Source organism: Neofelis nebulosa, chromosome 2 (genome assembly GCF_028018385.1).
Source record: "Neofelis nebulosa isolate mNeoNeb1 chromosome 2, mNeoNeb1.pri, whole genome shotgun sequence".
Taxonomy (NCBI): domain Eukaryota; kingdom Metazoa; phylum Chordata; class Mammalia; order Carnivora; family Felidae; genus Neofelis; species Neofelis nebulosa.
The window spans coordinates 79,591,641-79,617,511 of NC_080783.1; the positions used below are offsets into that span (position 1 = coordinate 79,591,641).

Consider the following 25,871-nt stretch of genomic DNA (forward strand, 5'->3'; position numbering starts at 1 on the left):
TTTCTTTGATGTTACCATTGTAGTTGTGTTGGGGTGCCATGAATCATGCCCACAGATGGCGAGGTCAATAAATGGTGTGTGTGTTCTGACGGTTCCACCAACCTGCTGTTCTCCCAGCTCTCTCCCTCTCGTTGGGCCTCCCTATTCCCTGAAACACACAGTAGTGAAATTAGGCCAATTCATAATCCTATAATGGCCTCCAAGTGTTCCAGAGTAAGGAAGACTCACTTGTCCCTTAATTTAAATCAAAAGCTAGAAATGATTAAACTTAGTGAGGAAGGCATGTCAAAAGCCAAGATAGGCCAAAAGCTAGGATTCTTGTGTCAGTTAGCCAAGATTTTACTCCAAAGGAAAAGTTCTGGGAGGAAATTAAAAGTGCTATTCTAGGGCGCCTGGGTGGCTCAGTTGGTTAAGTGTCCGGCTCTTGATTTCAGCTCAGGTCATGATCTTGCGGTTCGTGGGATTGGGCCCCACATCAGGCTCCTCACTAACACCGTGGAGCCTGCTTGGGATTCTCTCTATCCCTCTCTCTCAGCCCCTCCCCTGCTCATGCTCTTTCTCATGTGCACACTCTCTCAAAATAAATAAATAAACTTAAAAAAATTTTAAAAGTGCTACTCCAGTGAACCTCAAATGATAAGAAAGCAAAAACAGCCTTATTGGTGATATGGAGAAAGTTTTAGTGGTCTGGATAGAAGCTAAAACCAGCTAAATTTCCTTAACTGAAAGCCTGATCCAGAGCAGGCCCTAACTCTCTTCAATTCTGTGAAGGCAGAGAGAGGTGAGAAAGCTGCAGAAAAAAGTTTGAAGCTAGAAGACATTGGTTCATGAGGTTTAAGGAAAGAAGCCATCCCCATAACCTAAAAGTGCAGAGTGAAGCAGCAGGTGGTGATGTAGAAGCTGTAGCAAGTATCCAGAAGATTCAGCTACGATAATCCATGAAGGTGGCTACAGTAAACAATAGGTTTTTAGCATAGATGAAGCAGCCTTCTGTTGGAAGAAGATGTCATCTAGGACTTTCATAGCTAGAGAAGAGGAGTCAGTTCCTGGCTTCAAAGCTTCAAAGGACAGTCTGACTCTTGTTATGGGCTAATGCAGCTGGTGACTTTAAGTTGAAGCCAGTGCTCACGTACCAATCTGAAAATCTTAGAGTCCTTGAGAATTATGCTTACTGTACTCTGCTTATGTCCTGTAAGTGGAACAACAAAGCCTGGATGACAGCACATCTGCTTACAATATGGTTTATTTTATTTTATTTTTTTTACAATATGGTTTAAAGAATATTCTAAGCCCCTTGTTGAGACCACTGCTCAGTAAAAAAGGTTCATTTCAAAATACTACCGCTGATGATGTTCTTGGTCATCCAAGAGCTCTTGATGGAGATGCTTGAGATTAATGTTTTCATGGTCGCTAATACAAAATCCATTCTGCAGCTCATGAATCAAGGAGTAATTTTGACTTTCAAGTGTTATTTAAGAAATACATTTTTCATGAAGCTATGACTACTATAGATCATGATTTCTCTGATGGATCTGGGCAAAGTAAATTGAAAACCTTCTGGAAAGGATTCACCATTGTAGAGGTCATTAAGAACATTGATGGTGTGGGGAAATAGGTTCTACTTACATAAATGGGTTAGAAAAAAAGCTTAGGGTGGAAAGCTGTCACCACGGGGAAGAAGCACCCGGGGTTAGTTAGTGAGGTATTGTAATGGGATCACGAGAAACTTATATCACCTGCAGGAAATTACTTTCCATCTGGCACCAATGTACCTTGATCACAAACTCCACTTGCCCCCAGACCCTTTGCTTCTTATACACACAAATTAATGACTCCTGTCTGATTGTTTTCTTTATATTCACCACGTGTGTAAGATCTTGAGTTCTCAATAAATATGGAGATGAAACCCCTGTTTGGGTCTCTTGTCTCCTGCCAGACATTAGCCTCTCTTGTATTCAATTCTGTGTCTGCTGTCTTGTTGGATAAGAGAGAACTCCAGACTCATAGTCTGCAATAGATGGTTCATGATATCAACATGAATGGGTGTGTTTGGAAGAAGTTGATTCCAGCTCTCATGGATGACTTTGACTTCAGTGGAGGAAATAACTGCAGAGGTGGTGGAAACAGCAAGAAAACTAGAATTAGAAGTGAAGCCTGAAGATATAACTGAATTGTTGTAATCTCATATAAAACTTTAGCAGATGAAGAGATCCATATTTCTTATGGATGAGAAAAGAAGTCGTTGAGATGGAAATTACTGGTGAAGGTGCTGTGAAGACTGTTGAAATGATAAGAAAAGATTTTAGAATATTCTATAAACTTAGCTGATAAAGCAGCAGTAGGGTTTGAGAGGACTGACTCTAGTTTTGAAAAGAATTTCTGTGGTGGGTAAACTGCTATCAAACAGCATCACATGCTACAGAGAAATCATTTGTGACAGGAAGAGTCAGTTGATGTCGCAGACTTCATTGTTTTATTTTAAGAAATGCCACAGCCACCCCAGCCTTCAGCCACCACCACCCTGATGAGTCAGCAGCCATCAACGTCAAGGCAAAGACCCTCTACCAGCAAAAAGGTTACAACACTCAGAAAGCTCAGATGATGGTTAGCATTTTTTAGCAATAAGGTATTTTTAAATTAAGGTGTATACATTGTAATTTTTAGACATAATTCTATTGCACACTTAATAGACTAAAGTATAGTGTAAAATAACTTTTACATGCACTAGGAAATCAAAAAATTCATTTGACTTGCCTTATTGTGATACTCTATTGTGGTGGTCTGGAAACAAGCCCTGTGATATCTCCAAGGTATATCAGTATTGCCAAATAAAGTGCAGGGATTGCAAATCCACACTTGATTTTTCAACTACCTGGCTGACCACTTACACAACTCAGTTTCTCAAGGAGGCAGAAATAGATGAGATATAATCAGGGTGTAATCCCTTAAGTGTCATCATACCTATGCATTTGTGGACTGCCTCCCAAGCATAATAGGATGTCCTAAGAGACATGGGAATAAGCGAGGCTTGGTTTTGGTTCTGTTATGTTATAGTTATTCAGATACTTACACTTAGATATATACAGTTTAGCACACAAAATAGAAAGTGATGCAAAAGTGGGCATCAAGGAAGTCTAATGCTCCCATTTGTAAGTTGAAAGTCATTCAGTAGTAAAAAGGTATTTTTAAAAAATCAGGTAATAAGTGGCTCCCATTTGCTTGTATACCCTCTCATCCAGATAGCCCTGGATGACACCTGTGTACTCAGGTTCTAAAGCAGCTCCAGGGACCAGTTTTGAGCAAGTTGTGTCCTGAACAGCAGGAGCTGGTAGATCTTCACTCCATGCTCAACCATTCACCTGACCAAGTCTTCTTTTTCTGTTACCTCTTACTCAACTTTGATTTCTGCTGACTTAAGATTTGTGCTTACCTGGGGGCACCTGGCTGGCTCAGTTGGAAAAATATGTAACCTTTGATCTTGAGGTCATGGGTTCGAGTCCCCTGTTGGATGTAGAGATGACTTAAATAAATAAATAAACTTAAAAAAAAAAAAAAAGACTTGTGCTTACTCACAGCCTGCTCTGTGCCTCTCCACTAGACAGTATTTCAGCTTCTGTTCCGTAGGTCACTTGCCTGATAATTTTCCTTTCTCTCATGTTTGCCTCCCAGAAAAGCAGGAGACAGGAAGAAGACAGGAAAGGTAGAAAGAGAAAATGAGTCTGATTGGTCACATTCACTTCTTCTGTATCAGATCTCTTTATTTTCTAGCCGTTGGCCACTCTCCACATTCTTGGCATTCTCTCGCTTTGTCTTCACTTGCACAACCCTGGTACATCCAACTCTCCACCTACTCAGCACCTGCATCGCTGCAGCTAGATGAAACTGGAGTAAAGCACGCAATTGTGATGACTCACTTGCAATTTGTCATCATTACCCTCAAGCGGGTCCCCAGTACTAGTCACCAGTCACCCTGCATTTTACTAGTCCATTCACTCTCCTACTCTTCTGGACGACCATTTCATTTATACCTTCTGCTCTTTCCTCAAACCTCAAGCACCTCCTTCCCTACCCCACTCTCAGTTGATGACTTCTCTTCTCATTGTAATGCGATGATAGGAGCAATCAGAGGAGAACTCCCATAGGAGTTTGTCAGCATCTCTTCCTACGTACCTGCTATTCACCCATGTTCTCTGCCTTCTCTTCTGTAACTGCACAAATGCTCCATTGTTGCGTCTTAAGCCAACCCCTCCACTTGTGCATTAGGTCCATCTCTTCTTGCCTACTCAGGAGCATTGCTCTAGCAATTCCCCCTATTCCTACATCATCTCTTTGTCCCTCTCTATTGAATCATTCTCGTCCTCAGTGCAGATATCTTTGTATGTCTCCATGTTAGAACATGCTCTTGATGCTTCCTCCTCCTCGCATTATCATTTCTCCCTTCCATTTTTGGCAGGCATTCTTCACTTTTTGGTTATGAATGTGTTTAATGCCCTGCTAAGGACCATGGACTCCTCAGAATAATGTTTTTAAGTGCTTAAAATAAAACATAGGATTGCAAAAGAAATAAATTATATTGGAATATAGTTATTAAAATAACTTTCAGCTATTGTGAAGTGGTAACATATTATTCTTATTAATGAATTAGATAATACATCTCAAATACAGGCAAGCTAAAGTTAAAATTTGTTTTTTAAAGACATCTTGCTACAGAGGTTCTCTTCAATCATAGCTCTTGCACCTTGTACCTCTGTTACAAAACTCCATCTTACCAGAATTAAAAATTCTCATTTGATCTGTCAAATGTTATTACTTTTAAACAATGCAAATGATTCATCTCCTTCCATGAATTGGCCAACAAGCAATTATGGATAGAAAAGGAAAACTGAAAAGCAACAAAGTTGCCTGGGTTACCACTGTGAGAAAATGTCCCTTCACTACCCAGGTGGCTGAACTTCTGGGCACATTTGCTAAGAGTTGGCCAGCCATGTTGGTATGAACACTTACAGCAGAAGATCATAGTCTCATGAGATCTAGCGATGGGCTAATAATTACTGTACATTTGAAATAGTGATGATCATGATGTTTTGAGATATCTGTAACAACTATAATGTGATATGAAAATATCCATGAATTCTAGATGTAGGGACAAAGAAACAGACACTGCTGATTTTACATTAATAACTGAAGAAAATGAGAATAGTGGAAATAAAGATGCAATCCCTTCCCCCATCTAAATTCATGAATTTTCTGAATACTATCCATAGATTCTTTGGTCACCCTAATCTAAGAGACCCTGCTTTAGATAGCAAAAATCCCTTTGAGAGTTGTTGTAGTCTCTGCTTTGTTCTTCTCTTTCCCTTTTCTCTGCTGAGTCCACTCCAGTCAGGCTTTCACCACCAAATTGAAACTGTTTTTATCAAGGTCACCAGTGACTTCCATATTGTTATAGCCAATGATCTTCCTTGCCCTATCCGCAGTATTTGAGACAACTAATCATTCTTTCTTCTTGATATGCTTGTCTTCACTTGACTTCAAAGATATATATATATATACACATATATATACGTATATATATAAAAGATATATATACGTATATATATATACATATATATATGTATATATATATATATATATATATATATATATACATACTCCCTTGGTTTTCTTCCTACCTTTCTAGCCACTAGTACTCAGATCTCTTTACTGGTTCATCATCTACGTGCTCAATCTTGGAGCGACCTAGGACTGAATCCTTAGATATCTTTTATTTCTATCTTTATGCATTCTCTTGTTCACCTCATCCAGCTGTGAGCTTTAAATACTCATTTTAGGGGCGCCTGGGTGGCTCAGTCGGTTAAGCATCCCACTTCGGCTCATGATCTCACGTTCTGTGAGTTCGAGCCCCGCGTCGGGCTCTGTGCTGACAGCTCAGAGCCTGGAGCCTGCTTCAGATTCTGTGTCTCCCTCTCTCTCTGACCCTCCCCTGTTCATGCTCTGTCTCTCTCTGTCTCAAAAATAAATAAACATTAAAAAAAATAAAAAATAAATAAATACTCATTTTATTCTAATGTTCCCATCCAATAATGATAGCTCCAGCACTGATCTGTCCACTGAAGCCCACACTCATATATCCAGCTGCCTACTCAATATTTCCACCTGGTTGCCTAGTAGGCAAACAAATTCATTATGTCCAAATCTGGGTTCCAGTGTTCTCCCCAAACCTGCTTTTCTTGCAGTCTTTCTTATCTTGGCAATCGGTAGCTCAGTTCTTTTAGTTGTTTTGGTCAAACACTCTGAAATCAGGTTGAGCTCTTCTTCCTCTCACAAAGCAGTCTATCAGGAACTCTTGTCACTTCTAACTTCAAAGTATGTCCTGGGTGTTGCCATTTTCCACTGCCTCACTGTTGCTACCCTGACACAATCTTCCGAGGCCTTTCCCTGGAATACTTGGTATCTTCACCCTCCCCCCATTCCTTTTTTCTGTCCTTAAAGTTTGAAGTTCACAAATCCTACAAGCATCCCATTCACTCTGCTCCTTTGAATTCAGAAGAAATATGCATAGTTCCCTAACTGTATTCAAAACTCGTCTAAGTTTCAGGTATTAATAATGTACACAGTTCCAAAATGATGGATATTTTCCCATGAGTGACTTATGGAATTCATTCAGCAGCAACATCATGAACCTGATGGAATTTTAAATGTCGCTCTACAGGTTTGGTATGAAGGTTGATATGAAGGTGGTACCTCAACTTCAGGAGCTCATTTTTTTAATGTGTATTTATTTACTTGTTTAGAGAGAGAGAGAGAGAGAGAGAGAGAGAGAGAGAGAGAGAGAGAAAGCACCTGTGAACATGAGTGGCGGAGGGGCAGAAAGAGGGAGAGAGAGAATCCAAGTAGGCTTTGTGTTGTCAGCACGGAGCCTGACACAGGTCTCCATCCCACAAACTGTGAGATCATGACCTGAGCTGAAATCAAGAGTTGGATGCTCAACTGACTGAGCCACCCAGGCACCCCCAGGAGCTCACTTTTAAAGGATGCTCAGAAATTGCTTCAGATGTTCAAATAAAATCATGACCTAGATCCCCAAATTATTATGTTATTTTTGTCATGTGACTACTAAATACATAGAATGTTTTAGCTAAAAGCCACATCCTTGTACTGTTCATTCTCTGATATTTAATCAGAAAATAATAGAAATGCCTCAAGTAGCTTAGAGTGCAGGTAAACTTTCTTAGCAATTAACTTAGTCATTTGTTCAATCAATACTGTTGAATGGCGTTTATGTGCCAGGCACTCCACTGGGTGCTGGGGATACAAAGATGAATAAAATCCAGTGAACATCCTTAGAGAGATCACAGACAAGTGGAAGAGGCAGAGGAGTAAACAGGTACAATGCAATGTGATATGCACCATAATAGGAGTGGTAGGATTACAGACGACAATAGTACAATGCAAAGAAGGAATGATCAGCTTTGTGTAAATCCGTCAGGAAGTTTCAATCTTGAGGTATTGTCTGAGATTCCTTAAAAAGTGATACAGTCAGCTGTGTTCTAGGGCTTGGAATTCTAAAGGGTGAAAAATGGATGTCATAAGTATTGTAAACACCCTAGGTTGGAAAAATGCCTGTCTGAAATGTTTGACAAAGTGGAATCTATTCTGAAACCTCCTAAAGTAGCTATATTCCAGAACTTCTCTTATTGATTCAGAGATCGTTAAAGCTTCTTAGGATTTCTACCTTATATGTAATTTACCTCCATGTTACAACTTTCTCTGTGGGAAATGTGTGTATGTTTGTACTTTAGGAGATTTTAGAATAGATTTTACACACACATACACACATACATACACACATATATATAATATAGTTTTAAGTGTGTGTGCATATGAAACAAATATAAATATAAATATATCAGAGATTTATATCTAAAAACCAGCACTCCTGAGTGGAGATGAAGTGGAAACTCATAGAAAACTATTAGAAATTTTGGAATTAGACTGCCTGAGTTCAGTGTTATATTATCACTTGCTCCCATCTCGCTTTACGAATACTGGGGTGTATTGAGGCAGGAAGTAATCTCCCCATCCTCTTCATATTACGTATAAGAAAACTGAGGCTAATTTGGGGATGAAGAACTTTCCTAGAGTTACCCCACTGATCTGAAGAGCACTGGGAATAGAATCCAAGTTTCCTGTCTCAGTCCTGTGCTGTTGCTTCTGCTTTATTAATGCAATTACATTGTCTGACCCCCAGAAACAACTTTTTCCATCAGGTTTCTGTAGGCCAATCTGAGATTATTTAGCCAAATATAAATATTTTGCACTTGAAAAATGGTGTATCAGCTAGAGGCCATCCGTTGGCCTCTAGTGAGGCTCCCTCTCACATAGTGGCTCCTACAGAAAGGCCACATGAGCGGCTCTAGCAGTCCACAAGCCTGGGGCCACATGGGATCATAGTCTTGATGCCAGCACCGGGGCAGAGCACAGGAGAAGTTCAGAGTCTGGTCAGCAATGCACCAAAAATCAAGCTAACTCGTGAGAGATCTAGTGCCTGTGTAGAAGAGCAAGATGAGATGTCAGACTCTTTAAGGATGGGAAGGAATTGGGAGGGCAAAGTAGAGTGAAGTTCTTATAGCACAGTAGCCATAATGAATCCTCTGGAACTGTGGGAATTGGAGCCAGGCTCAGAATGGAAGCAGCCTCTAGCAGGGGTGGCTGGGGGCCACCTATGACCTGCAGTATATTTGGTTGAGAATAATTATTATTTTAAAAAAATTACTTGCAATACTTTCAGGCAGGTCACATGCTCTCCATCTCACCATGGTCCTGGCTGTTGTCTCACAGACATTCAGACAGGTACTTAAGAAGCCCAGGTTGCTGTTTCTTTAGGGGCCCCGTCATTGCAGAGTGGGTTAGGGAGCAAGCACCATTCCTTTACACAGTCTGACAATCCTCATAGGTTCATAAATAGGAATGTGGATAAATTCCAATGTGCAGTTATTTCACAGTAAGCAAAATCTACACATCTTGGGTATTGACTAGACCTGGTCCTTAAGAATCAACTCATATCTTTATGAAACTGACTTGTGAAGTTCAAAAGTTTTCAAAGTGATGATAGGAAAATCGCCTGTGTGATTTACAACTGCCTTGTAAAAAATTTTTTTTGTGAAAGTTCTGATTGTCAGAAAACTCCAGACTGTATATGCCAAAGATCCAACACTTGAAATGTCATGAGTCTTAGAAACCCTTGCCTCACACAGGGCAGATTTTATATAAACTCCTTGTGGATCCTGAAGATGTCCACATACTTATCCCCAGAAGCTGTGAATACGTTAGGGTACATGGCAAAGGAGAATTAAGGTAGTTTATCAGCTAACTTTGAGATGAAGAGATTATCCTGGATTATCCCAGTAGACTCACTGTAATCACTAGGGTCCTTATAAATGGAAGAGAGGGGCAGAAGAGAAAGAATCAGAGAGTTGGCAGCACCCGAAGGGCTCAACCACACATTACTTGCTTAGAATATGGGCAGCCTTTAGAAGCTAGAAAAGGCAAGGAATCGTATTCTCCCCTCACCCTCTGCAATGAATTCTCCCTTATGGTCTCCAGAAGGAATGTACCCCTGCCAATACCTTCATTTGAGGCCAGTAAAACACATTTTGTAATTCTGATCTCTAGAACTATAAAATAATAAATTTGTGTTGGCTTAAGCACGGAGTTTGTGGTCATTCGTTACAGCAAGAATATGAAATGAATACACTCCTGGATGAAGAATGTGTAAATGAGACATGACAAGATCCATGTGGCTCACCCACTCTCATTTATGCTATTTTAAACCAAGATTCACCATATGATAGTTAGATTGGCATTTGCAACAAACATCATCCTTTGATGGTGACTTGTTTCCAAAGAGCAATGTTTGTGAAGCTCTTTCAAACTTCCTAAACCAATCAAATGAGTTTAAGTGACAAAGGCTAAGGATTCTCAGGCCAGTTGTCAAAATCTTGAAGACTGATCATAACTAGCTACTTAGCATTGTTTCGCTTGTCATTTGTATCATTATCATAAAATACAGTTTCATGTTTAGGTGGAAATTCTTCTTTGGTAAATAAAGAACCAAATTATAAATTACATTGGACTGGTATAGGTCTGAGGGTACTACAAAGACTCTGGACTGATAAAGTAAAAAGAAAAAAAAAAGAAATATAACATGAAATCTTTCCACAAATATTCCATTAATTAATATTCACAAAAGAAAGACACATTCTGACACCTAATAATGCCTAAATTGGTGTGATGCTTAATGAATTGCTGTAATAGGATTACCAAACATATAGGAGGAGCAAGTTACAAGGCATTCAATTTTGAAATCACAACCATTGCAAAATGGCTTTTAAGCTGGATTTTTGAGTGTTCATCTTGGCAGGAAGAAAAATGAGTCAGGAATTCAGTCCTGTTTTATCTGAACTTTTCAAGGTATATTCTGGTTTTCCATGAGGGAAGAGTTCAGTCTGGGTAGGTTTTTTTCAAAGTTAAGATGTGTTATCATGGTGGGTCTGGTCTTGATGTTTCCTTTAGACATTGCTAGATCCTAGTTCTTCAAAATGTTCATGGAGGACTAATGTACAAATTAAGGGGGCACCAAATGGGAAAGAGGAAGAAGGGAAGGGGTGAGCAGTGAGGCAAGTGAGGAGCCTAGGGTACAAAATTTAAGGAAGTGCTTACTCTCTGAAATGTGCACATGCCAACCTAAACTTGCATGATCCTGGGGATGGTGCCTCCTCAAGGCAGAGGTGCCCAGGGCACAACTGTAAGGAGGCACTCACTCTCAGGATCATGCATATGCTGAGTTGGCACTGGCACCATTTTGATAGTGAGTGCCTTCTTACACTTTGCAACCAAGGCACCCCATTTGCCTCAATAGTCTCTCTTTAAAGGTGAGGGCATGGCCGATGATGGCTGTAATGATAGATGTAAGCCTGTCTGTATTTGCAAATCAAGTTTGTCCTGAGATTCCTCATGCATTCCAGACCACCCCATTGGCAGACCCTCAGCTGCTAAGCAGAATTCACAGAAGGCTTACTTAGTATGGCCCCAGATCAACCCACAGTTGAGCATGATCTCTCCTTTGAACCATACTTCCTGAGGCTACCCTGGTCAAGATTCTAGGCTCACCCCTCAAGAGAACTTGACTCTACAGTCGGCTCCAATCTAAAGCACACCTTCCATGTGTTACAGAATTTTAGAGAACAGGATTCACTCAACTCTCTTATATGCCTTTTGATTTTAGGAAACTCTTCAGTCAATAATAATTTGAATCTATTTTGGGAAAAAAGAAAAATTTTAAATGTCATAAATCTATACAAAGTTGGGATGGTAAACTATAGATGTAGTTAACATGGTATTTGCATCTCTGGACATGCTGCCATTGCCAATTCTGTGTCGTATGCAAGGAGTCACTTGCAGGATATACTGCTACACAGTGCAGATATAACATGGGTTTTATTTAGAGAATAAATAATAAGCAGACACAGTAGAATGCATGCAATCCTTTGAGCTTTCCTCCCATGGCTTAATCCAGGTGTGAATATCTGCACGCACTGTAGCCACAGCTGGTAGATAACGCTCTCTGTATTTATAGGGCCTGCGGCCAGGGCACATTGATGTGATTGTATAACAGTGGAAGCTCCCTGGTCAGGGAAGTGACCTTATTAGAAGAGGAAAGCCTCTGGAGCCCAGTGGTTGGTATCAGCTTATTTTCTGTTGAGCTGAGCCAGCTTTCTGCACAACTAGCCAAATGGACAGAAAGGAAATGAGTCTCTGGAGTCATCCATATTTGTCTCTTGGTATAGTTTACCATTCTCTTTGCCTGATTGTGAACAATTTGAGAGGAAAGACAGTCTACAGATCTTTGCGACTCCTATAGTACCCTGCCTGTAGGTGAGTGCTTAACACATACTTGTTGATGGAATGAATGAACTAACAGACTTTAGTCAACGCTGAATAAATGTTGTGTTAAAAAAAATAAACGCACGCTTTTGTGGCAAATGGAAAACATGCTGTGCCTCCCCGATGGCAAACCACATATTTTGGAAGGGGACAAACCAGTACATATGGTTGAGGGTAGCTGTTGTATGTTCTTACTGTGAAAATTGGTAGCATCCTTTCCCCCCCAGCCCTTTCCACTTTTGTTTCAAAATGTTTGTTTCTGCCACGTTGAGAGGAGGAGTCAAGACAAAAGATCTCTTTTTGTCAGTGTATTGAGGTTTCCAGCTAGCTTTCTCTTTAATGCCCTTCTAGTTGTCACAGACAAAGCATATGGAAGGGAGAAGTTTGGGGGTAAACAATGGCGCTCATTTTGGAAAGACTCGTTTGGTATTCATAATAACAATAACAGTCGTTTTCATTATCCTCATTATAGCTAATATATTTTCGAACACTTACTCTGTGTTCTGCAGGGCACTGAGCTCTCTATGGCACATAGTCCTAAGCTCTATGTGGCAGTTCCTCTTTATTCAACCCTTTACCAGCACATTACTAGACCCAAATTCACCTCAGAGTCCTTCCAGGAGATTGTTTTATTGTTACATTCCTTCTACTCCAGCAGCAGGTGTCATATGTAGGGACTCCACTGAGATCCAGTCACACGAGATCTGCTGGGTCTTCCCAAAGCCTTCCAAGCTGGCAGTTGTCTTTTCATCTGTGATGGTTTCAGTTCTTTCACAGGAGATACCTACATGCTCTTCTGGATATGCAAGGTGTGTGTGATCACAACTCCAGCTTTATAAATATTGGCGAACTTTGTTACTAGTTGCCTTACATCCTACTTATCTTCTTATTGAGATGTTTATTGAAAGGTCAAGCTATAGTTGGTTGGCTGGTAAATAGTTTCCCTGTTAATCAGAAAAACACAAACATGTTTCTAAATATGTCCACTTAATTTTGAAAAAATAAACTGATCATTAAGGACAAAGCTGATGATTCTAAGCCAGAGTTTCTTTAAAAAAAAATGTGTATGGTTTGATAGACTTGGACATAAACATATACCCATGAAACAGTCACCACAATCAAGGCAGTAGACATATCTATCACTTCCAAAAGCTTCCCAGTGTCCCTTTGTGAGTTTATAGCCAGTATTCCTATTAGCTATAGGCACTACATAATATAGCAGATCTCTGTAACTTACTCATCTCACTGAATATAAATGGAGACTTTATATGTACTGAACCATGCCCATTCCCCCCTTTCCACCCCACCCCTGCAACCTCCATTCTTGTCTATGAGTTTAACTATTTTAGGTACCTCATATAAGTGGAATCAGGCAGTGTTTGCCCTTCTGTAACTAGTTTATTTCACTTATTTCATCTCCATGTTTATCCATGCTGTTAAATTGCAGGATTTCCTTCTTTTATAATGCCCCACTGCATGTATACACCACATTTTCTTTATCCAATCATCTTTTGATGGACACTTGGGTCGTTTCCATCTTGACTATTAGGAGTAGTGCTGCAGTGAGTGTGGGAATGCTGGTGTGTCTTTGAGATCCTAATTTCAGTTATTTTGTATATACTCAGAAGTGGGATTGCTGGATGATATGGTAGTTCTGTTTTTACTTTTTTGAGAAATACCCGTACTGTTTTCCATGGTGTAAGCCAGTTTCTGAACCTCTGCACTATTGACATCTTGGACCAGATAATTCTTTGTTGTGGGAGCCTATTCCTTGCATCCTAACATGTTTGCGGCATCCCTGGCCTCTACCTACTAGATGTCAGTAGCAGCCCCTTCCCCCCCAAGTGTGACAATCACAATGATCTCTGGACATCACTAAATGTCCGCTGGGGGGTGCAAAACTACCCCCCCCCTCATTGGGAACCACTGTTCTAAGACCATAGTTTAAGAAGCTTGACCTTGCACCAGAATGGAAATCTGCTGTTTCCTTGAGGTTCTGCAGGCAAGTTGTATGCAGGTCAATATTTTGGCTTTCTTTGTTAAATATGAGCAATCATTAAGTATTGCATGTTTCTGAGATAAATATAAATATGCACAACTCATTACCTTCAACAATTTATAATCCAGATAAGATGGAAGATGTTTTTAGTTGACTATTTTAAAACTGGTGATAAATTCTCATGTTTTATTCCATAATATGTCTTTTTCAATGGAAAGCTTTTAAGATAGGCATGGCGGCACCTGAGTGGCTCTGTCGGTTAAGCATCTGAGTCTTGATTTCAGCTCAGGTCATGATCTCACAGTTTGTGACATCCAGCCCTGCATCGAGCACTGAGCTGACAGTGCAGAGACTGCTTGGGATTCTCTGTCTCCCTGTCTCTCCACCACTCCCCCATACGTGCGCACATGTGTCCACGCACACACACTTTCTCTCTCAAAATAAATAAATAAACTAAAAGTAAAATAAAATAAAATAAAACAGGCATGAATAATGCTATGCTTTAATCACTTTTTATTCTTCTAAGCGTTCATATAAATATAGAGTAAACTGGTTCAATTTACATCTTTCTTGATCTCTCATGTATTTCTAATTGTTGGGGGATCTTGGGAAGATGGCGGCATAGGAGGACGCTGGGCTCACCGCGCGTCCTGCTGATCACTTAGATTCCACCTACACCTGCCTAAATAACCCAGAAAACCACCAGAAGACTAGCAGAACAGAGTCTCCGGAGCCAAGCGCAGATGAGAGGCCCACGGAAGAGGGTAGGAAGGGCGGCGAGGCAGTGCGCGCTCCACGGACCGGCGGGAGGGAGCCGGGGCGGAGTGGCAGCCCGCCGGCCAAGCAGAGCTCCCGAGTCTGGCTGGCAAAAGCAGAGGGGCCGGACGGAGTGTGTTCCGACAGCAAGCGGGACTTGACATCTGGAAGGTTATAAGCTAACATCTCTGCTCAGAGAACGGGAGGGCTGGAGGACAACAGGAGGGAGAGTTGTTGAGCCCCGACGACAGAGCTCAGCTTGGCCGGGAAAAAAGGCGCTCACCAGCGCCATCTCCCTCGCCCATCCCCCAGCCAAAATCCCAAAGGGAACCGGTTCCTGCCAGGGAACTTGCTTGCACCGCACAAACACCCAACGCTCTGCTTCTGCGGATCCATCCCTCTGGTGGGTCTGACTCCCTCCTGGTGCCACAGGGCCCCTCCCAAAGCGGATCTCCAAAGGAAAAGCAAGCTGAGCCTACCCCTCCCGCGCCCCCCCCCCCCCCCCCCGTGCACCTTGCCGATCCACCCCAGCTAATACGCCAGATCCCCAGCACCACAAGCCTGGCAGTGTGCAAGTAGCCCAGATGGGCCACGCCACCCCACAGTGAATCCCGCCCCTAAGAGAGGGGAAGAGAAGGCACACACCAGTCTGACTGTGGCCCCAGCGGTGGGCTGGGGGCAGACGTCAGGTCTGACTGAGGCTCCGCCCACCAACTCCAGTTATACACCACAGCACAGGGGAAGTGCCCTGCAGGTCCGCACCACTCCAGGGATTATCCAAAATGACCAAACGGAAGAATTCCCCTCAGAAAAACGTCCTGGAAATAACAACAGCTAACGAACTGATCAAAAATGATTTAAACAATATAACAGAAAGTGAATTTAGAATAATAGTCATAAAATTAATCGCTGGGCTTGAAAACAGTATAAAGGACAGCAGAGAATCTCTTGCTACAGAGATCAAGGGACTAAGGAACATCCAGGAGGAGCTAAAAAAGGCTATCAATGAACTGCAAAATAAAACAGAGACAACTATGGCTCAGATTGAAGAGGCAGAGGAGAGAATAGGTGAACTAGAAGATAAAATTATGGAAAAAGAAGAAGCTGAGAAAATGAGAGATAAAAAAATCCAGGAGTATGAGGGGAAAATTAGAGAACTAAGTGATGCACTAAAGAGAAATAATATACGCATAATTGGTATTCCAGAGGAGGAAGAGAGAGGGAAAGGTGTTGAAGGTGTACTTGAAGAAATAATAGCTGAGAACTTCCTGGATCTGGGGAAGGAAAAAGGCATTGAAATCCAAGAGGCACAGAGAACTCCCTTCAGACGTAACTTGAATTGATCTTCTGCACAACATATCACAGTGAAACTGGCAAAATACAAGGATAAAGAGAAAATTCTGAAAGCAGCTAGAGATAAACGTGCTCTAACATATAAAGGGAGGCCTAAAAGACTCGTGACCGATCTCTCTACTGAAACTTGGCAGGCTAGAAAGGAATGGCAGGAGATCTTCAATGTGATGATCAGAAAAAAAATATGCAGCCAAGAATCCTTTATCCAGCAAGTCTGTCATTTAGAATAGAAGGAGAGATAAAGGTCTTCCCAAACAAACAAAAACTGAAGGAATTCGTCACCACTAAACCAGCCCTACAAGAGATCCTAAGGGGGATCCTGTGAGACAAAGTACCAGAGACGTCACTACAAGCATGAAACCTATGGACATCACAATGACTCTAAACCCATATCTTTCTATAATAACACTGAATGTAAATGGACTAAATGCACCAACCAAAAGATATAGGGTATCAGAATGGATAAAAAAACAAGACCCATCTATTTGCTGTGTACAAGAGACTCATTTTAGACCTGAAGACACCTTCAGATTGAGAGTGAGGGGATGGAGAACTATTTATCATGCCACTGGAAGTCAAAAGAAAGCTGGAGTAGCCATACTTATATCAGACAAACTAGACTTTAAATTAAAGGCTGTAACAAGAGATGAAGAAGGGCATTATATAATAATCACAGGGTCTATCCATCAGGAAGAGCTAACAATTATAAATGTCTATGCACCGAATACAGGAGCCCCCAAATATATAAAACAATTACTCACAAACATAAGCAACCTTATTGATAAGAATGTGGTAATTGCAGGGGACTTTAACACTCCACTTACAGAAATGGATAGATCATCTAGACACACGGTCAATAAAGAAACAGGGGCCCTGAATGATCCATTGGATCAGATGGACTTGACAGATATATTTAGAACTCTGCATCCCAAAGCAACAGAATATACTTTTTTCTCGAGTGCACATGGAACATTCTCCAAGATAGATCACATACTGGGTCACAAAACAGCCCTTCATAAGTATACAAGAATTGAAATCATACCATGCATACTTTCAGACCACAATGCTATGAAGCTTGAAATCAATCACAGGAAAAAGTCTGGAAAACCTCCAAAAGCATGGAGGTTAAAGAACACCCTACTAAAGAATGAATGGGTCAACCAGGCAATTAGAGAAGAAATTAAAAAATATATGGAAACAAATGAAAATGAAAATACAACAATCCAAACGCTTTGGGATGCAGCGAAGGCAGTCCTGAGAGGAAAATACATTACAATCCAGGCCTATCTCAAGAAACAAGAAAACTCCCAAATACAAAATCTAACAGCACACCTAAAAGAAATAGAAGCAGAACAGCAAAGACAGCCTAAATCCAGCAGAAGAAGAGAAATAATAAAGATCAGAGCAGAAATAAACAATATAGAATCTAAAAAAACTGTAGAGCAGATCAACGAAACCAAGAGTTGGTTTTTTGAAAAAATAAACAAAATTGATAAACCTCTAGCCAGGCTTCTCAAAAAGAAAAGGGAGATGACCCATATAGATCAAATCATGAGTGAAAATGGAATTATTACAACCAATCCCTCAGAGATACAAGCAATTATCAGGGAATACTATGAAAAATTATATGCCAACAAACTGGACAACCTGGAAGAAGTGGACAAATTCCTAAACACCCACACTCTTCCAAAACTCAATCAGGAGGAAATAGAAAGCTTGAACAGACCCATAACCAGCGAAGAAATTGAATCAGTCATCAAAAATCTCCCAACAAATAAGAGTCCAGGACCAGATGGCTTCCCAGGGGAGTTCTACCAGACGTTTAAAGCCGAGATAATACCTATCCTTCTCAAGCTATTCCAAAAAACAGAAAGGGAGGGAAAACTTCCAGACTCATTCTATTAGAGAAGAAATTCATTCTATGAAGCCAGTATTACTTTGATTCCTAAACCAGACAGAGACCCAGTAAAAAAAGAGAACTACAGGCCAATATCCCTGATGAATATGGATGCAAAAATTCTCAATAAGATACTAGCAAATCGAATTCAACAGCATATGAAAAGAATTATTCACCATGATCAAGTGGGATTCATTCCTGGGATGCAGGGCTGGTTCAACATTCGCAAATCAATCAATGTGATACATCACATTAATAAAAGAAAAGATAAGAACCATATGATCCTGTCAATCGATGCAGAAAAGGCCTTTGACAAAATTCAGCAACGTTTCTTAATAAAAACCCTCGAGAAAGTCGGGATAGAAGGAACATCCTTAAAGATCATAAAAGCCATTTATGAAAAGCCCACAGCTAACATCATCCTCAATGGGGAAAAACTGAGAGCTTTTCCCCTGAGATCAGGAACATGACAGGGATGTCCACTCTAATTGTTTTTCTCTATAACAAATAGAGAAGGGTTATATCAAGAAATCATGTAGAAGGGGGCTTTCTGTGCTATGAAAAGGAGATAAGGTAATCACAGGAAGAGACCTGAAAACCTTTGGAAAAAAAAAAAAAAGACCAAGGAATAATTAAGAGTAAAAACTGAAAGTTTTCTTTCTTCCTAAATATATCCAGCTATTATTTTCTTAAACATAATACCTGTTGCCTTAAAAAAAAAATCTTATACTTAACAAAACGCTGTATGTTGCCACTTTTGATTTTTACTTAAAGAAAATGGGGAAATATTTAAAACCCCGTCTTATTTAAGTAAACTCTCAGAAGTATGAGGGAACTTGAGAAAATAGGGCATGAGATTTTATAACCTGGGTCAGAACACTAGTCCTGCACCTCAAAACTCTTACTGTCTTGGTCCAAAAATGTTTATGTCTGACTTAAATCTCTGAGGCTGCAAAGAGGCATGGTTTTTTCCACCCTGCTCTTACTGCAAAATTGCTTTTCTTCAGCCCTTGAGTTTGAGCCATTCAGATTCTTAAAACATTTGGCTTAAAATCTTCCCTTGGCTTTCTGTCTCCAGATTAGTTGATCCTTTTTTTTTTTTTTTTTTTTTTTGCCATGATCTGCCATGATCTGCAACCTTCCACATGCTCCCCTCAGGGATCTTCACTTTCCTTTGCAGTGCAGACCCCTCAAACCAGGCAGAGCTGAGGATGCCAGGTAAGGTATCGTGACTGGCCTTAAGCTGCTATTCTGACTAGAATAGAATCCTCTCTTCTTTATCATCAAGCAAAAAGTTTAGGTTCTCTTTGCCTTAAAAATAGTCCCTGCGTGATGTCTGCTTTCAGACTTTCCAAACTGTTCAAGTTCACCACCTCTACCTAAATATACTGCTCTCTATCTTATAAGGCCTGGGAACACGGAAATTAGCTGCAAATGAGCTCCTTATTTTCTGCTGTTAATGCCCTATGGACCTTGAAAGGCCCCTTTGCTGAAATGGGGCGCTCCCTGGTGCCTTTGTCCTCTTTCCTACTGTGCTCTTCCTCTCCGGCCTCCCTGCTAGCGTTTTGGTTTTGACAGCAACAAAGGCCCATCCCATCCGTGCATTCTCCCAGGGTGGCTTTTTTCTAACCCACTGCACCAAGCTAAGCTTCCAGACAAAAGCCTCTTGAAGGGTATTTGAGAACTTTTGATCCACGTGTGATCCCTTTGAAAAACCAACTCAGGATGCTCTTTATTACCAGCTACCTTCTTTGCTGTCGTCTCTACTCTACCTCAGTTTCTTTTATTTAGAAACTGTGTGGTGACCTGATTGAAATATTCTTAGCCCACAGGAGTGAGCAGCTGTGCCCGGCAGTTGAAGCAGGACAGCACCTGCAGTGCTCTTCCTGGCTGAGACCAGAGACAGAGGCCGCTGGCCAGTCTGGCACACATGAGGTGGAGGAAACAGGAAGAAGGGCTGTGACGTTTAATCAATCCCTGAAGCAGTCTTTCCTAGTCAAAATCAAGTCGATATATGATTTAGAAAAGTATATGCTACCTGCAGTGTGGTATCCTGAACTGGAACAGAAAGAAAGACATGAGTGGAAACCGGCAAAATTTGATGATAGCTGGCTTTTTGTTAGTGGTAGTGTATCAGTGTTAGTTTCTTAGTTTGGACAAACGGCCGCGGTTATAGAAGATGTTAATGTTAGGGGACACTGGGTGAAGGCTATGTGGGAACTCTGCGTACTGTCTTTGCAACTTTTCTGTAAATCTAAAATTGTTCGAAAATAAAAAACTTATTTTAGAGGGCCACAGCTCAGCCCTAGACCTGCCTCATACCCACACAGACGCTTTCATACACAGAGGATGGAGGTTGGGGAAACTGAGGCAGGAGACTGGCCACACCGTACTCGGACTCATAACAGTTTCCCTTGGCCCCTGGACATTCCCGTCTTGTCAAGGCCACTTTTTTTTTTTTGAGTCTTCCCATGAATTAAAAAAAAAGAAATGGAAAATTGGTGTTAAAAAGTTAATTATAAAAGCATATTTTTCTCTAGAATAATTGGGGTTGCTTGCCTCTATATATTTACTGGGCAATATATTAAGGACCTGATTCATGGAAAAAAAATGTCAACGTAAAATACAGCTTTACCATGCAGGAAAGAATTGTTACTGCTACAACTCATCCATATCCCTAATGAAAATATCTGATCATTTATTAGTGCTCTTTCTTATGCTATTTTTCCCACCTTCTGTTCCGTGCTGATGTATAAATTACTTACTCGTTCACTCGCTCCCTCATTCAATGAACATTTATAAAACCAGGTATGGAGCTTAACCCTGAGGAAAAGAAAAGGAGCAGAATAAAGCGTGGTTTCTGCCTGTAAAGTATGTATAAGCCAGTGGGAATAAACCTGCAGAGAGATAATTATTCAATGATATGGGTGCATCTTATCTTCACCTTATTTCCCATCAATTACAGTGGCTCACTGAAAGTGGGTCACATATTTCCTGAAAATATGGCAAACCCTGAAGTAGCTTGTCCTGCCATGAAAGGAGTTGTTGGCTCTGTAGTTGGAATGATTATTCTTAGCCTCTTCCCCTTTGCCCTATTAACTGGAAACAGTGGTTTATGTCTAGTGTTTATATGGGTAATAATGCTCAATAATGATTGCACGTAAACAATAATATGTAAGACAATAATTTTTATTCCTGACAAGGAGTGAAATATCAATCTTTTGCTTTTATTCATAGGGCAGCCAATGCCTTTAGTTATTTCTTATTTTAAAAATTCATGTGACAAAGTATGAGAAACTATTTAAAGAGGCAGATAGATGCTTCTTTTTAAATGTTTTTGTATTATCAATCACTCATTTGAAATGAGGATTTCTGAGAACAGAAATGCATCTGAGTAGTTCTTTTCTGATACAGCGTCCCTAAAATTTTTGAGGAAAAAGCCAATTTTTATATTCTGGATTTGTTGCAATTCCTGGAGACTTTTGAGTAGGTAGATGATAGCATGATGGGTGTGTGTGTGCGTGCGTGTGTGTGTACAGACTGGATGAGGTAGCTGCTTGTGCAGAGCTAGGAAGAAACCAAGGTAGAGTTTGGGCTAAACACTTTTTTTTTCCTTTTGTTTTTTTAATTTTAGAAAGAGAGAGAGAGAGAGGGAGAGTGAGTGGGGGTGGGGGAGAGGGAGAGAGAGAGAGAGAGAGAGAGAGAGAGAGAGAGAGAGAGAGAGAGAGAGAGAGAGAGAGAATCTCAAGCAGGCTCCAGGCTCAGCACAGAGCCCCACATGGGGCTCCATCCCATGACCCTGGGATCCTGACCTGAGCCGAAATCAGGAGTCAGATGCTCAACCGACTGAGCCAACCAGGTGCCCCAACACTTTATTTTCTTAAAGGGGATTTGGCTGTATCAGGGTTTATGCCCATTGAGTTGAATATGAACTTGATATAAGAAGTTGAGTAATCCTTCTGTCTGTGAACAGTTTCACTAGGAAATTACTTCAGACAGTAAGGAACACATTCTTGTTTCTGGTCAGGGAATACTTCTGGATGTCTAGCCCTCTTTGCACTGGACTGTCTGGCTGCTTTCTTTATCTTTTTTTTGCTGAGGCTAGCTATATCAGTGATATTCCCCGGCATGTGAAGAATTACTGTCTGTTGGCTAAAGACCCTGCCTTGATAGAAGGCAACTGATCCTTGAAGAGAGAAACTGAACCTGACCCCTACTCTGTATTGCAAGGTACAATATGCATATTTGTGGCTATTCTATCATATTGTTATCATCTTTATGTCTGTGAATTAAAGACAGCAAAGTCATCACCCAAGACCCCCAGAACACTTGGCTTTGACAAATTGTCTACTTCTTAATTGTTCTTCTCTGCTGCAGACAGAGTTGGGTTTTTAGCTTGAAAGATGAGTGCACATATGGAAGATGTGTGTTAGGTGGAAGCAAAGTCCATTTGCATTATCTGTCACGTATGAGAATTGTACATTGATAATACGTTAGCAATGAGGTGTCGATGGGTGACAAACAGCTGGCTGGTGAGAAGTCCAGTTTGGGGGAGGAAAATGACTAGGCACGGTGGCTGAGATTTTTTTTCTCCTTTGGAGAATGGGTTGAATGTTTTAGGTTCATCTGCAGGCCTATATCACATATTATATATATATATATATATATATATATATATACACACACACACACACATATGTATATATATTATACATATATGTTATATATATGTATACATATATACGTATGTATATGTGTATAATATATATAATTTATTTTTAAAATTTTGTTAATGTTTATTTATTTTGAGAGAGAGAGAGAGAGAGAGAGTGCTAGTGGGGGAGGGGCAGAGAGAGAGGCACAGAATCTGAAGCTGACTCCATGCTCTAAGCTGTCAGCGCAGAGCCCGATGTGGGGCTCAAACTCACAAACTATGAGATCATGACTTGAGCCGAAGTTGGACGCCCAACCCACTGAGCCACCCAGGTGCCCCTATGTATATTACATTTAATAGCACAGCATCCTAGCACGTGCTTGAACCGTGCTGAGAGGCTAGCAGCTAAAATGAGCTGGATCATGACCCACTTCATTGCATGATTGCAGGCTGTGAGCGGAAATGATAGTATTCTAGTTCTTCTTTTTGGAAAAGTCTGTTATACTTCAGAACGTTTCATCACCAGATACTGCATGGAGTTCAAGTGCACTTCCTCTCTTCCTACCCAACTAATAAACTGGAAGCTGAAACTGTATTTCCTTCCATTTCAGTTGTTAGGATGTTGCTTATTATTACTGTCTTTTTGTTGAATGTCTCGGAGCTCACTGATTTGAGGGTATATCTGCATTTTTTTAACTGGTTTGTGGAAGAAAACAGGGGACTGAATGGCATCATATTTATTATGATAGTAACCAATGGGGCAACTAGAGTTAGCATACTTGTAGCTTTTGTAAAATACTCAGTTGTTTGTCAGTAACAGACAGTTTATTACTCCATTTTGATAGGCTGAGGAGTAACAGTGGCTTCATTTCAGCAGATAAATACTGCGAATTTGAATCTTTAGTAACATTGACGACAGCTGGAAGAATTCCCAGCTACACATGTAACTGGAAGTGCTTAACTACTCAATTAATCATGAATGGATGGATTCAGTAAAACACAAAATACAATCTGCTTTTGCAGGAGTGGCTTTGAAAAATTGGAGGCAAGCATTTTTCTCTGTGGAATGCAACTCTGAGTGGAGAGCAAAGTGCCACACGTTCTTTTTTAAAGAGAAATGCAAAAAACTGTTTCACCCTTTCTCCCTCCCTTCTTCTCTCCTTCCCTCCTTTCCTACCTACCTGCAAATATTTATTATACATCTGCCAAGTCCATGTGGCAGGCACAAAGATGAAAACGATGGAGTACTTGCCCTGAGTAGTTATTATCAGGTAAAACAGCTACACTTACAGACAATTATAACACAGGGCCCAATGAAATGGAGTTTGCCGCAGGGACAGGAGAAAAGGAGTTCTCAAATAATAGTCAACACCCTGCACAAGGGCAAGCTGGTATCAGAGCATCCCCCCCTACCCCCTTATTCAACAGGTATTTTCTAGCACATTCTACCATGTGCTACATACTGTGAAGGAAGCATCTTTGGGAAAGCGTGAGAAGTATATTATGACCAGAGCATGCTGGAGGAGAAAGATGGACGATGAGCCTGAGTGTGGGCAGGGACAATTTAAAATATCATTTTTAACAACCTTGCCCCTGGTTTTGTTTCTTTTTGCGAAATAAATGAACAGACATTTTAAAATTCTGTTTTAGCTCGATGTGGATGAAATAAAGAGTAATGGGACAAAGATTTTGAGTTGATTTGCTACATGTTTATGCCTGATCTTTGTAAATACACAAAGAAACATACGGTTGATGACTGTAGCTAATAATACTGTATTGCATATTTGAGAGTTGCTAAGAGAGTAGATCTTAAAAGTTCGCATCACAAGAATAAAATTGTAACTATGTGGTGGTGGGTGTTAACTGGACTTATTGTAGTGATCATTTCTCAATATGTACAAATACTGAGTCATTATGTTGTACACCTGAAGCCAATATAATGTTATATGTCGATTATACCTCAATTTAAAAAAAGAAAGAAACATACTGAATGAATCACAAATTCAGCATTCATGGGCAGAAGTAGGCCAGCCTGTGGCACAGTGAATTGCTAATTTCTCACTTGGAAACTTCCAAATGGCTAATAGGAACCTGGGCAAAACCTGGGCAAGAGAGGGATTAAAAAAAAAAATCCGGTCTAAAAAGAGACCCAATTAACAATTATTTTAACTAGATAGCAGCAACCAAGGGCTTAAAAGAATTATCTTTATAGAAAACAAACGAAAGTTTCACTCATCACAAAAACGGTAGAATAAAACTTGGTGAAAATCATGGTAGTTTTTTTTTTTTAATTCTATTCTCATCTCATTCTACAGTTTTTGAGGTGAATTCAAAGAAATATAAAGCCAAACAAAAGTTAGTAAGCAAAGATCAGGGTCATGGAAATAATAAATTAAAGAAGATCTGTGTCAAGAGGAAAGTTAGGACTTAACTCTGAGCTTCCTGGTGGCTGAAGCAAAAACCAAAATAACATCAATGGAGACACTATCTCAGGACAGGACTTAACTTTTATTATCTAGAACACGAGATTCTAGTATTTGCGGAGAACCATTTTTCATTTAGTCATGTGAGGTGTAAGTTGGTTAACTCAGCCTTGCATGTTTTCCGGGAGCGTTTTCACTGAAGGACTTCCCAGGGTGTTCATGGGGCCTTTTGGCCGCAGAGTTTTTATGCAAGCTTAAATAGGCATTCCATCATTCTCATGAGACCGGGTCTGTGACAGCGCACTTAGTGATTTATTTTCTGGTCAAGTTTAGGTGTTCTGCCCATGTGAGCTTCATTTTTCCTTCATATTCAGCATCTTTACAGCATTTCATGCTCGATGGTAATAGGTTTTGTTGGGGTTCCAGTTTTGTAGTGGAGTAATAGAATTTGCAAAACAAATAGGGTATCCGGAATTCATTCAGTAAAGCGTTAAATGAGAAAGACTCGTTTCTCAAATTCTTATTCTTGAAATTAAGATAAGCTTCAGCCTCCACCCAGTGAGGCATTTTGCTTGTTCATCATTGTCAGTTTTTATGCTCTCTTTGGTTATAAATAACTCCGGGAACAAGTACAAAACTATATATTTCAATAGCGATGTCCAAAACTCAATCCACATTCCTTTTTTAATTCTTTGTGATCTTTTGTAGTAGGAAGGATTATTTACTAATTGTACAGTGTTGGAGGTAGGATTGCCTTGAACCTGTACAGCTTAAGTTGAGAACCTTTTCACAAGATATGAAGTTAATAATGAGGATTTATTGGACTTGTTAGATAAAGGACTC

The 25,871-nt window shown here is 40.4% G+C and overlaps 1 protein-coding gene and 1 long non-coding RNA gene across 7 annotated transcripts in view; both read left to right on the forward strand.

Annotated features, from left to right (window-relative positions):
* Positions 1-25,871, forward strand: part of CACNB4 (calcium voltage-gated channel auxiliary subunit beta 4) — a 258,639-nt gene that overhangs the window by 157,446 nt on the left and 75,322 nt on the right. The window lies entirely within an intron of this gene.
* On the forward strand, positions 19,058-20,822 carry LOC131503690 (uncharacterized). Its single transcript, XR_009257531.1, has 2 exons — positions 19,058-19,169; positions 19,777-20,822. It is a non-coding gene; the product is annotated as an uncharacterized LOC131503690 (long non-coding RNA).